The 14826-nt window shown below is 38.1% G+C and overlaps 1 protein-coding gene across 2 annotated transcripts in view; it reads right to left on the bottom strand.

The window, feature by feature from the left end:
- LOC127652778 (Fc receptor-like protein 5) overlaps positions 1-14590 on the bottom strand; it is a 248555-nt gene extending 233965 nt beyond the window's left edge. Inside the window, exons 1-2 of one of the 2 annotated variants that reach the window (XM_052139150.1) lie at positions 14568-14590; positions 3213-3248 (exon numbers count right to left, since the gene is read on the bottom strand). The gene's annotated coding sequence lies outside the window, so the exon portion shown is untranslated. The remainder of the gene's footprint in view (positions 1-3212; positions 3249-14567) is intronic. The other variant, XM_052139149.1, reaches the window with a different exon arrangement.
- Positions 14591-14826: the final 236 nt, after the last annotated feature.

Consider the following 14826-nt stretch of genomic DNA (forward strand, 5'->3'; position numbering starts at 1 on the left):
GGTAAATCATCAATGCATTTTGTTTGTTCCCCCACTGTGCAAACTCTGTCAAAATGTTGCCGTGTGCAATGGGCAGGCAGTTTCAGGGCCCTGGCTGCAATTGCACATCAACAGCCTAGAGTTGCTGACAGTATTACTGGCCCTGCGGAGGCTTCAGCCGTTGATTCAGGGAAAGCGTGTGTTGGTCCGGACGGACAACACAGCGATAAAATGTATAATGTACATATATAAAATGCCAGGTACTCCCAAACACCTCTTCCTTTGGATCAGCAGACGCTGAAGTCCTTGCGAGCCTCTCACATCCCAGGCGTCCTCAATCGGCCAGCGGATGTTTTATAATTATAGTTATTATCTTTTAATTGTGTTTTACTTTTTGGTTCCTTTTCTGTGTTTTGTTAATGAAAATAAGTGAAGTTGTCTTAAACATTATTTATGTTGATAAATGGATAGAATTTAATTCACTCAAAAAAAACAAGATTCCATCAAATTAAAATGTATTAAGTTTTATAAAAAAATTACATTAATAACATTAAAATATATTGAGGTTTCATTCATTTCATTTTGTTATGAAATTGAAGTGTGTAAATGTGAAATATCAGCATGTTTTTGGAGTGTGCTCTCCAGATCATAAAAATCCAAATGCAAAAATAGAAAAATAGTTTGAGACTCTCATTTAAAATTTTTAACGATTAGTTCAAGAATTGAAAAATTTCCTTTTCTCTCCTTTTCTTCAATTTTATTACTTCTATAATGCAACTTTAGAAATTATTTTTTTAATAATTGACAAACAAATTTTTTTTGTCTTGCAGTTTGTGCTGTGGGCTGTCCCATTAGCACAGGGGTGTGGGTTAGGGAACGGACTGCATATACATTGAGGAGTTTACAAGGCTTGCCCAGGGATCAATAACCGAAGGCACATGTGCCACCTTTTCCATGTGGAGGGGTTGGCACGCTGGCAATAGCAAGAGAGTGGACAAATGAGGCACCAAACTATCTCTACACTTTAAGTGGGTTGTGAGAGTATAAATGTTTCTGCTTTACGTTGTTCTCTCTGTGCAGTGGTTGAGAGGGATTTGATCTCTTGCTGGCTGGCAGAAGTTGGCACTGACGGATCACATGACATGTCAATCCTCCTGCCACTTGTATCACTTGCATCAAGTTTATTTACAAGAATACTTGCAATAAACAATGTGACCTCTGGATTGCTTTTCATTTCCTTTTAAATTTAGGGCTATTAATCTTTTCTTATAAGGCCTTTATACAGAGTTTACTTGCAATTACCAGATCATCTATCCTTGAATTATATTTATTTATAGGAATTGCATAATTTATTCTTATAGATCTATACATGAATGCCTTTTTACAGAATTTATTTGCCATTAGATCGGTCAAATTACTGAAATGGCAGAAAACTGACATGTACCCGTTGGTCAGTCCAGACAGCCGCTATTGTGTTAAAGAACACCAAATTTTACTCTATCATTCCCAAAACTTATGCTACATAAATGTATTGGTATGGATCTATTCTTATATTTTAACACCTTTATAAGGAATTTACTTGCCAATAATTTTCTTCATTTAGTCAGACACCATGCAGCAGTTTTCTTCCAGTGAATATCATACAAGGAGAAATGGACCTGGTAAATTGCAATATTTGCTCCTCAAAAAGGCCTTAATACATTAAAATATTATTATTATTACTACTACTTATAATAATAATATGAATTAGGTTGTGACCCCTGCTGGCCTTTTAAACTCCTCAATGTCCATCCAGTAATTAATATACAGTCGTTCCCAAACACACACCCCTGTGCTAATGGGACAGCCCACAGCACAAACTGCAAAACACAATAAAACTTGAAAATAGAAAATTGTTTATGAGTCAGTTATTCAAACATTTATTTCTGAAGTCACAATAAAGAAAAAGAGAGAGAATGACATTTATCAAATCTTAAAGTAACCAGAAACATTTTTAAAGTTTTAAACTGTTTTTCTATTTTTGCATTTGGATTGGTATAGTCTGAAAAATGAACTGTAAAGTGTTACACGGACCCCAGAGGATCATTTGATTAAATATTTATTAAACACTTTTTGGTTTTTTCACTTTTTGTTAATTTTTAATTTTTTGCATATTTTGAAGTGCTGACATGCCACAATTTCAGACACATGTACAGACAAGTGATAAAGAAGTGTCTTCTGGCTGCAGCTTCTGCTTCACAACAGTTACCAGGAAGTGAACGTATATCATGCACTCTGCTTCAGGAGGTGTTTATGTTTGTGTGGTTTGCAATCCCAGAGACTCTTTAGCAGAGACAGGCCACTTCTATGAAAATTATGTGCCCCCTTCGAAATTTCAAATGCCCCCTCGGGTAAATTATCCTGACTCTGACTCCAGTTGATACAAAATTCCTCAATATCCTCTGAACACACGTTCATCAGGATGTACGATCACTTTGTCTTTTGGTCTTTCTGTGCAATGACAACAATTCACTCTGAAAATAGTGTAAAATAATGTGCTGTATTTACAGGATGAACACAGTTACATGTTTAAAAAATCTGTGCCAAATCAGCATTGAAGGAAGTTGTGTCGACTATTCACTGCAACTTGTTCAGAGTAACAGGAAATGCAATTAATTAATTAATTGTTTTTTCAGAAAAATGTATCATATATTGTTGTTATTATTATAATTATCTTCATCAATGTTATGATTGTCAATAGATGGAAAACTGTCTGTCTGGTAGCCAAACCTTCTGACTTTAACTACACACATAAATGTAAATTTCACTGAACTGTTTTTGGCCAAATTAACAGAAAATACAGCAAATTGCTTAAACTATCATAAAATAATATATAAATATTATAAAATAATACACTTTATTAAATCATTCTACATTTTATCTTAAGATTCAATGTGTGTTTTGTTTCACTATAGATCATGTCTCTTAAAATAATCAGTCGGAACTTTTGAACTCAAATTGACAGAAACACTGAAATCTTTTGGTAAATCTAAAGTAGATTAAATGTTAGATTTATTTGTGTCTGCTGCTTTATAACAAGTTATCTGAAGTGACGATGTATTTCTGAAGAAATTGACATTATTACATGCAGATTTTTTTCATAACAATAATGTTCTCAGCTGGTTTGTAACAGTTAGTTTATAATCACACATATTGTAAAAATGTGATGAAATACATGAATCAAATTGAATCACCTTCAGTGTGTCCAGAATGGATGTTTGAAATCAGCACTGAAAAAGTACAAAGAAAAAAGTTTATTACAGTGTAAACATGGAGCTGATAAACTATTAATTTACTATAAACAGTTTGTACAATATAAAACTAACCATAATTACACCATCAATTCAAGCTCTTTACATTTGTCTAGAGCAACATTATAATTGCATTTATATTGATATTATTTTATATTGAGTGTAAATGTGTAGCTGATCTGTTCAGATTGGGTTTCAGTTTAAGGATCTGTGTTTTCTGTAAAATTCACATTCCCGGGTTAGTTCTTATTAATATATTGAAACAGTTAAAGGACGGGAAAGGAGGAGGCATGAACCGGCTGAAAAGTAAACAAAGTTTCATGTCAAACTCAACATAAAACAAACATATACAAACACAAACACATGCACAAACTGGTGTCTCTGGTCCCCCTTTATCTCGATGATCAGCTGATTCAGCACTGGCCGTGCACCCTCACTTGACCATCCTTTACCCCTTACATTGGTGCCAAAACCCAGGAAGGAGGAGAGCCACAGCTGTCTGCCAGGAGATGGAGGAGATGCTGCCGTCCGCTGGGAATCGGAGGAGCCATTCCGTCCACCAGGGGTCAGAGGACTCGCTGCCGTCTGCCAGAGGACGGAGGAGTTGTTGAGGACCAGGTGACGGTGTGTCTGGAAACAGGTGAGCGAATTTTTCTCTCTCTCTCCTCTCTCTTTCTCTGTCACTCCCCTCACTCTTTCCCTCTCCTCTCCTCTCTCCCTCCCCTTGTCTCTCCCAGGGCTCCAGAGAGGCGGGGAAGACCTGCCGGCAGAAGGACAGCCAGAAGGAAGGGAGAGGAGGAGAGTACGTAAAGCCGGAGGTTTCACCGGCCTGAATGGGGCACTGGAGGAGTGGGTAAAGGATGGGCAAGGAGGAGGCGGGAACAGGCAGAACAGTCAACATAATTTTAATTACATAACTGAACTTAAACAAAGATAAACACACAAAGCGGCCGCAAATGTTTTTCTCTCTCTCTCTCTCTCTCTCTCTCTCACTCTCGAGTGCATGCTGGGATTTTGTGGACGGAGCGTGAGTGTGTGTTGGAGTGAGCTCTACGGTTTGAGTGAGTTTTCTATCTTTTTTTTCTATCTCTTGTGGTTTTTGTTGTTAGGTAAAGAGGAAAGTTTCTAGTGTTTGTGAGGAGCGTCGTCGGTCAGTGTGCACTGATCGCCATGGCGGCGTCTCAGCACGCGAGTTTAGAAAGTTTAACGCGGCGGAACGGTGTTAAGGTTGTACCCGTGGAGCGTTGTTCAGTTGAGGATTGCGTCCTTGCTGTTGCTGCTGTTGTTGGTCATGAGTGCATTCTTTCTGCGTCAAGAATGAATAGCACAATAGTGATGTTTTTGAACAATGTTGACAAAGTCAATCAAGTTGTAGAGACCGGGATTGTTGTGAATGAGTCACTTACTCCAGTCATGCCTTTAGTACAACCAGCGAAAAGAGTAGTATTGTCAAATGTCCCGCCGTTTATTAAAAATGAAGTAATTGAAAGGGAATTGTCTAGACACGGAAAGTTTGTGTCAAAAATTAAGAAAATCTCACCAGCCATGAAGTTTAAGATTGAGGATTTTAATTATGTTATTTTTGCTACCTCAGATGTGATGAAGTGTTTTGGTTGTGGACAAGAGGGTCATGTGATACGCGTGTGCCCTGAGAAGAACGCGGATCAGAATGACAACACAGCCGAAACGCTTAATACAGATCATGCACAAACGAGTGATACAGTATCTTGTGTTGAAAAAATGGAATTGACGATCGTGAAAGTAATAAAAATGAGAGTGTGGCCATAAACGAAAATGTGCATGAAGGTGGTGTTTCTGAGGTCAGTGAGCAGGCCATGTTAGAGCATGGTGTGGATGTTGACATGACAGATGATCTGAGTTTTTTTAAAACACCGACATTAAAAAGGAAAACTAAGACCAAAGGAAAAGAAAAAAGGGCTAGTAAAAAAGCTAATGGGATGGCTGGTGATGATGCAAGGGAGGGGGACTCGGAGTCGAGAAATGTTGGGGAGTCTGCAGAGAATAGTGAATGTGAAGCTTCAGACTCTGTGAGCTCAGCTTCACTGAGGCGATCTGTCCGCAGCGCTTACACATCGGACAAAATTAAAACGTTTCTTCAGACAACGAAGGGCATGAAAGTGTAAATGTAGAGGATTACTTCCCAGATCGTGAGATGTTTATAGATTCAATCAGGGCTTTAAGGAAGGAGGGTGGAGCTTTCACTTAGCAAGAAGTCTTTAGGCTGAAGAAAATTGTCCAGAAGTTAAAACTAAATTTATTGAATAATGAATTTGAATCAATCTAGCTTCTTTTCTTTTTTTGTGAAGTGTCTGTTATTGGTGTGCTCGTATTACCTTTTTATGAGTAGAATAAGATTGGGCACACTTAATTTAAATGGTGCACGAGACAGCAAGAAAAGAGCAATGCTTTATGAACTGACTAGACAAAAGAAAATTGATGTAATGCTGGTCCAGGAAACTCATAGTGATGTTTTTAATGAGAATGAATGGCTAATGGAATGGGATGGGTCGATTATTTTAAGCCACAAAAATCACTGTAGTGGTGGCTTTTACTTTTTAAGAAAAACTTTAAACCAATTTCATATGAGGTAGAACATGTTGTTGAGGGACATCTATTGAAAATAACAGCAAAATTTGAAAAAATGTTTTTAGTTTTTATAAATGTGTATGCTCCTGTTGTTGGTCCTGAAAGGGTTGTTCTTTTTGATAAATTAAGTAATATTTTGTCAAACTGTAAAGAGGAAGAGTTCATATTTGTTGGAGGGGATTTTAACTGTACAGCAAATGATGGAATGGATAGGAATCATAGAGAGCCACATCTAGCTTCTCAACATGCTATAAGAAAGCTTATAGAAGAACATGATTTGGGTGATATATGGAGAACTCTATATAAAGAACAAAGGCAGTACACATGGAGCACACAAGAGAAAATTATATTTCTATGGCTAGATTGGATAGGTTCTATTGTTTTAAGTACCAGTTTAATGTTATTAAGAAATGTGAGATTTTGCCTTGTGGGTTTTCTGATCACAGTCTAGTAATCTGTAGTGTTTTCATCACTAATATAAAGCCTAAGAGTGCCTATTGGCATTTTAATACCTCTTTGCTACAAGACAAGTTTTTTAAGGATGTCTTTATTTATTTTTGGAAACAGTTCAGTTCCAGGAAAAAATATTTTTCATCCCTACAACAATGGTGGGATCATGGGAAAAAAGAAATACAGCAACTGTGTCGTCAGTACTCTCTCAACGTATCCAAGGACATTTCCCAATCAATGAAATCCTTAGAGATTGAAATAGTGGAACTTCAGAATTTGGTAGAGTCCACAGGAAATCGAGGACATATTGAGCTCCTCAAAGTTAAAAGAAGGACTCTGGATAACCTGTTAGGCATCAGAGCACAGGGAGCTTTGATCCGCTCACGTTTTCAGAGTGCGGTAGAGATGGATGGCCCAACTAAATTCTTCTTCGGTTTGGAGAAAAAGAATGGTCAAAGCAGATTTATACATTCTTTATACTCATTGGAGGGTATAGAAGTGGTGGAGCCTAAGGAAATCAGAAAAAGAGCTGTATTATTTTATTCTGAGCTTTATAAAAGTGAACATACAGAGGAAGATGAGTTGGCCAGCTCTTTTTATATGGGTTTGCCTAAAGTTCCAGATGAGACCAATTCTTGGCTTGAGAGGCCGCTTTCAGCAGCTGAACTGCATGTTGCTCTGCGGAGCATGGATTGCGGTAAGGCCCCGGAATTGATGGTCTACCAGTCGAAGTTTTATAAAACGTTTTGGTCAGTGTTGGGGGTGATTTGCTGGCTGTGCTCAATGATAGTCTGGCCCGAGGTTTGCTACCTTTGAGCTGCAGGAGGGCAGTCATTACCCTGTTACCCAAAAAGGTGATTTAAAAGAAATAAAGAACTGGCGCCCTGTTTCACTTTTTATGCTCTGATTTAAAGCTCTTTTCTAAAGCTTTGGCCATTAGATTGAGGGAGGTAGTTGGGCAGGTTATTCCTCGTGATCAAACTTACTGTGTGCCTAACAGGTCTATTTTTGATAATGTTTATTTAATTCGGGATATTTTGGACGTCTCTAGGCTATTGGACATAGACACTGGTCTCATTTCTCTAGATCAGGAAAAGGCATTTGACCGGGTTGAGCACAGCTATCTCTGGCGCACGCTAGAGGAGTTCGGGTTCAGCTCTGGTTTTATTGCCATGATTAGGGTTTTGTACCGGGATGTTGAGAGTGTACTGAAAGTGAATGGTGGTCTTAGTGCTCCTTTTAAAATTAACAGAGGTATTAGACATGGCTGTGCACTTTCGGGAATGTTGTATGCTCTTGCCATTGAACCTTTATTGGTTAAGATCGGAGAAAGCATTGAAGGTTGGACCATACCTTGCTCTGGAGCAAATTTTAAGCTGTCTGCATATGCAGATGATATTTTTGTTTTGGTTAAAGGGCAAAATGATGTTGATCTTCTTAAAGACATTCTTGACAAATTTGGTCTAATTTCCTCTGCCAAAGTTAACTGGTCCAAAAGTGAAGCCATAATAAGTGGTAAATGGTCCCATGGTCTTCCTAAACTACCAGGTGATTTGTACTGGAAAAGAGATGGGTTAAAATATTTAGGAGTATATGTTGGCAATGATTCAATGTTAGGCAAAAATTGGGAAGGAGTTTTAGAAAAATTAAAGGGGCAATTGGAAAAATGGAAATGGCTTTTGCCAAAAATGTCTTTTAGAGGGAGGGTGTTAATAATTAATAACCTGGTGGCTTCAGTTTTGTGGCATCATTTGGCCTGCATTGATCCTCCAAATGGACTTCTGAGTAAAATTCAAGCCAGTATGGTGGATTTTTTTTGGAGCACTTTTCATTGGATACCGCAGAGCATACTTTTTCTACCCAGAGATGAAGGAGGACAAGGACTTATCCATTTGCCCAGCAGGGGGGCAGCTTTTCGACTTCTGTTTATTCAAAGGTACCTCACAGGACCTAAGGATCTTGTCTGGAGAAAAGTGGCTGATGCTATTTTCAATCAAGCTGGCGGACTGGGATTGAACTCTGTCTTGTTTTTGATGGACTCTAGTAAGCTGCAGTGCAACGGACTGACTCCTTTTTATAAGGGACTTTTTAAAGTTTGGGACTTATTTGAAAAACGGAGGTTGGATGCGACTTCCTCGTTGTACTGGCTTTTGGAGGAACCTCTTGTGCATGGAGCGCGGTTTGATGTTATGTGTGGAGTTACACCTGGACTGCTTCATTGTTTAATTACCACTAAGACATTAAAAATGCATCATGTGTTGGATGTTGCTGGTTCTGGTTTAAATAATGCTCAGTCCATGGCCGCATATCTAGGTGTGCTGGTCGGTACGGTATGTAGGAAAAATTCTGGACTTTTTAAACAGAAACTCACAGAAGAAGAACATAATTTGTTAATTGAATTTCATAATGGGAAACTGGTTCCTAATAATACAGATCCCTTTCCAAGTATTTTTCTTAGTCCAAATCTCAAAGGACTGTCTGGACCTTTTCTGAACCTGAGAGGGCTAGAATGGTTAAGTTTGCAGGATGTTCAGAGCAAAGTTTTGTATAAATGTCTTGTAAAAGTTTTAAATAAAGCACATTTAAAAGAACGTAGTGATACAGTGTGGAGAGAGAAACTGCGAATAGATGATGAAAATAAACCTGTTTGGAGTGTTTTATACAAACCACCAATTGAAAAACACACAGGTGACATTCAGTGGAGGGTTTTACACGGCGCAGTTGCTGTAAATGCTTTTGTGAGCTTAATTAATCCCAATGTGTCAAGTGATTGTCCTTTTTGTAAAATGAGGGAGACAATTTTTCATTGTTTTTTAGATTGTTCTAGATTGTATGAAATGTTTTGTTTGTTTGATGTACTTTTCATGAATTTTGGGGAGTTTTTTTCTTCTAAGATTTGGATTCTTGGACCCAAATATTGTGTGGCGCAAAGAATAAAAAGTCAATTGTTTAATTTTTTAATTGGGCAAGCCAAACTTGCTGTTTACATAACCAGGAGAAACAAAATAGAGGGTAGAGAAGGACAACATGTGGTTATTGTCTTTAAAAATATGGTAAAAGCAAGGGTTATGTTTGATTTCAAGTTCTATAAACTGATGAATGACACCAGCACAAATGGTGTTTTAATGGAGCTATTTGTAAAGTTGAAGAAGAAATGTTGTTTTTTGCTATGATGTTACAATAAGTCTGGTTTTTTGTATCTCCTTTTTTTGTTTTTTGGATAATGTGATCGGGTGATTTGCTGATATTGTAAGGATATAAATAAAGTGTGTTGAAAAAACTCTCTCTCTCTCTCTCTCTCTCTCTCTCTCTCTCTCTCTCTCTCAAACTGGCACCCTCAGCATATCCCCCTTCTGGCTGATTATGCGACTCTTCGCTGGCCGTGCACCCTCACAGCCCAGCCATGCCCTCCTCCTCATCACATACATGTTAATATATGAATGTAGCTGTAAAGGGATCAATGGAAAGGAGGAGATGAGAACCGACTTGACAATATAAATAATAGTTTTAATGACAAACTTAAAAGACAAACACACACATATGATGAACATGTCCGTAAACGATCTCTCTCTCCCCCACAATCCTCTGCAGTCGACCTTTATCCCTCTCAGAGGCTTGATTAGCCTAATACGGGACCGGGTGTGTAGGATCACGACCCGGCCCCACCCTCCGCCCTGCCACAGAAGTCAACAAGGACTGCCTTCATAGATTAAATCACTATTTGTTCAACCTGTGCAAAAAAAAAAAACATATACTGCAACAATAATTTAGTAATTCAACAAAATGTTTAGCGCTACCACCCAAAGATTTATCATAGCAGAGAAATGTTTCTGTCCAGCTGTTTTGGGAACAGTGTTCAAAACAACAGTCTGGACCTCTGAGTTTCACATCACAAGTAGAGGATTAAATACACTTAAACTAACTGCTAGTGAAAATCTACAATGCCAATTCTGCAAAACAGAATTAACTAAAAAAATTATTTGAATCACACCTTCACTAAAAGCACAAAACTGAATGACTGAACAAATACAACGACTTCCATCATTCACCTGCTATTTCTGTTTCTCTCACAGAACTGACTGCACACTTCAATTCACACACTTACATAGTTTACTTATAGATCATGGATTGAAGATTTGGAAATGAGAGCAGAAATACAGAAAAACACTGCAACATTCGATCCATTCATTACATGAGAGCAATATAATGGCACTGGATATCCATGCAAATAAATACAGATGAAGCAATACTCACAGATCACAAGAGGAAGTGGACTGAGCTCCATACTGATCTACTAATGACAGACCGTTAAAGACACAGTCAGTGTTAAAGCTTTACTACTTCCTTTACAACAAGATGAAGCTTACAGTCAAATATTGTGGGACATATAGTGACAACTGAATGACTTACTGGTACATAATTATGTGTTAATTAAGTTTTGATAATGCTCATAATAAAACATATTTTTGCAGAAAAAGCATTGACTTCCATGCACGTTTTCAGCATAAATGTTATGTGGCTCTTTATCATACATTGTGGGAATGTTTTAATCTTTAGAAATACATCAGAATGATTTAAACAGCATTATTTGTTCATATGAGGTATGGGTTTTACATTCACTGAGTACTTTATTAAGAACACTATGGCTGTAGCGAAGGGTGTAGTAGTTTCTTCCCAATTTGTGAAAAATCACTCAAAGTCTTAGGGATTTTGATTTCAGAAGAATAGACTTTATTATCATACAATAAAGCCGAGTTTCTAAAACATCTCTGGGTTTTGGTTCACTTAAATATATGTCCTCTAACAAGGTGGGGCTAATACACTTCAAACGTTTCACCATAATCCATCATCCTATTCTTTGACTCCAGTGTAATTATTTTAAGAAATGGACAGGAGACACCTATGGAAGAGCCTCACCATATATTCTCTCAGCAGTCATGAGAAAACCTGCACAGACCTCTAAATAGCCACACACACAAACACATATGATGAGCTCAGTCATGAGAGCACATGTGTGAGGCTATTCCTGTTCCTGCACAAGCCTCTAAACACACACACACACACACACACACACACACACACACACACACACACACACACACATGTTGTGTTTCCATGTTTTATGGGGACTTTCCATAGACATAATGGTTTTTATACTGTACAAACTTTATATTCTATCCCCTAAACCTAACCCTACCCCTAAACCTAACCCTCACAGAAAACTTTCTGCATTTTTACCTTTTCAAAAAACATAATTTAGTATGATTTATAAGCTGTTTTCCTCATGGGGACCGACAAAATGTCCCCACAAGGTCAAAAATTTCGGGTTTTACTATCCTTATGGGGACATTTGGTCCCCACAAAGTGATAAATACACGCTCACACACACACACACACACACACACACACACACACACACACACACACACACACACACACAGAGTAAAAGACCTGCTTGACCATCAGAAATAATTGTAGAATAAAATGGCATTGATTACACCTGATTAATGTATACTTAACTTGATAAAAATACACCACAAGGGTTACCTAAGATGCTGTATGGCTAGTTTCAGATTGCAGAGAACCAGGTGTGTCGGTCAGAACTCTACAGAGGGAGTATCAACTTATTATTTTCTGTCACAAGTATGCAAGTACCAACATCAGAGGGAGAAGTCAGCCTTTACATCCACATAAGTCAGTGTCTGCTTAACAAGTGATATCAGCTTGAGGACTGCAGTGAACTCTAGAGGGTTTGAGGATAAGAGTCAACAAGGGCCCTCTATGGTATCCAGAGGGAATGGTCCTTAGATTAGTATGAGCCTTTGGAATGGTTGCAGATGAGCATGCTAGGACTGGTTGGAATGATGAGATGTGGAGGAGGTTAAGCACAATTAGAGGAGGAAAATGTAATAAAGTCCATCATTAGATGAGCCTTGACTTAACGAGCTGGAGTTTGATGCATAAGCGGGCTGGGTTTTATATCAGCTTGCGTAGGTTTGGATTTGTATGAGTGTGTTTGAGAGTGGTTGCTCTGGAACAGACAAAGAGCACAGCTCTAATAACATCAATCAACATAATACATCCCAGACCATTCACATACAAACTATAGGCTGCTCCCTTACACGATAGCCAAAAAAAGAACCACAAACTAGTGAACTACGTCACCCAACCCCCCCACACACACACACACACACACACACACACACACACACTGTTAAAGCCTCAAAATTTAAAAAGAGCAGAAGTCAAACCACAAATATCAGCTCATCTCTATATATATTCTGTCAGACTACTGACACTGAGTTTGCTGAGTCTGTTTAGCCATGATATATTTGTACTTGTGAACAATATTAGCGGTGCTCACTAAGGCAAGAATAAGTATTATTTCTCACACTTTGATCTTAACAAATCCCAATTGAATATTGAATATTTGACTGAGTCCATATTTAACTGAGTATGAAAGAGGAAGGACAATCTGCGTGTGAATCTTCACAAACAGTTTGAAGTGAAGATCACGCCAGTGAATTTCAAATGTTGTTTCACACAGGACGAGAATGTCGTTTGCTCTGTTCAACCATTTTCTGTGCTCTGGCATGAAGCCTAAAAAAATATAATATTACTGTCTAAATGCTATTATACATCCATTCATACTACAAAATACAAAAATGCGATTAACCGTGGTTGAAATTTTTTTTGGCTTATTTTTTTTTAGTCTGCGAATCAATCTTGATGCCGGATGCATGTTAGAATGTGTTTTTGCGTGAGCATCTTGAACAGGAGTTTGTGCAGAGCCCGGTTGAGAACTCGCAAGTCCAAGATTGGTCTCATCCCACCTCCTTTTTTGGGTACGGTGAAATAAAGTCTGTAGAAACCCTTCTCCATCTCGGCTAGAGGGACAGGCTCTATCACATCCTTTTGCAAAAGATTAGCGATTTCCGTGTGCAAGGTGCTGGCCCTTTTGCCGTGCTGACGGCAGAGCTGACGCCTGGCTGAACTGAATCACGTGAGTCGAGTCTATGATTTCACTGTTGTCAGATTTTACTAAAAAAATTATTTGATCGCAATCTTGACCAACCATTTGGAGATTTCAATCTTTCCCCATTCAAGTCGATAGGAGCTGCACTGGCATGACTGGAAATTGGAGTGCTCCAAAGATGGCCGCCAGTTGACTGATTTCCTATAAAGACTTTGACTAATGTTAGTCACTGTTCTTCTATCAATAACAAATATATTTAATATAATATTATTATTTTTTACTTGTAACATCCCCTTGCAGTTGAATTCCTAACCTCTAACCAGATTCAGCAATGTAGAGAACTAGTGTAAATCCTTGTGAAAATGGATATCTCAAAATTCATTCAGATTTGATAGGCTGCTGATTTGTATATTTCTGATGATGATATCATAACATGGGCTGCTAGAGATCAATCGAGAGCTGCATGTTGAGTAGTGCTGGATTACATAGAGTAAATCACTATTTGTTCAACCTGTTCCAGTTCAAGATTTTGTGCAACATTTGGATACTTCAGGAATCTGTGCATCCACAGAACAGGGTTACATTACTGGTGAATATCTACATAAGACAATAGAGCGAATACCTGTGCAAAACCGAATTAAAATGCGCACACACACACACACACACACACATGTTGTGTTTCCATGTTTTATGGGGACTTTCCATAGACATAATGGTTTTTATACTGTACAAACTTTATATTCTATCCCCTAAACCTAACCCTACCCCTAAACCTAACCCTCACAGAAAACTTTCTGCATTTTTACATTTTCAAAAACATAATTTAGTGTGATTTATAAGCTGTTTTTCCTCATGGGGACCGACAAAATGTCCCCACAAGGTCAAAAATTTCGGGTTTTACTATCCTTATGGGGACATTTGGTCCCCACAAAGTGATAAATACACGCTCACACACACACACACACACACACACACACACACACACACACGTACTAAAAGCACAAAACTGAATAACAGAACAAACACAACAACTTCCCTCATTCACCTGCTATTTCTGTTTCACACACAGAACTGACTGCACACTTCATTTATCACACTTACATATTTTACTTATAAATCATGAAATGAAGATCTGAAACTGAGAGGATCATGAAAGTTTTTTGTGGAGGAAATACAGGGATAACGAATCACTCAATCCTTTTCATAACTATGATATAACAATAAAGGATATTCACGCAAATAAATACAGATGAAGCAATACTCACAGAGCACAAGAGGAAGTGGACTGAGCTCCATACTGATCTACTAATGACAGACCGTTAAAGACACAGTCAGTGTTAAAGCCTTAAGACTTCCTGTACAACAAGAAGTCTAGAGGCAGACATTTAGTGACATGATGACACGTAAACAACACAACATTTTGTCTAATGGAAAATCTTGATAATGCGGATGATTATACAGTACTATTGTAATGTTTGCAGAAAAAGTGTCACAATGATTTGCATGCACATTTTTCAGCAGACA

This window comes from Xyrauchen texanus, chromosome 12, assembly GCF_025860055.1.
Source record: "Xyrauchen texanus isolate HMW12.3.18 chromosome 12, RBS_HiC_50CHRs, whole genome shotgun sequence".
Classification (NCBI taxonomy): Eukaryota; Metazoa; Chordata; class Actinopteri; order Cypriniformes; family Catostomidae; genus Xyrauchen; species Xyrauchen texanus.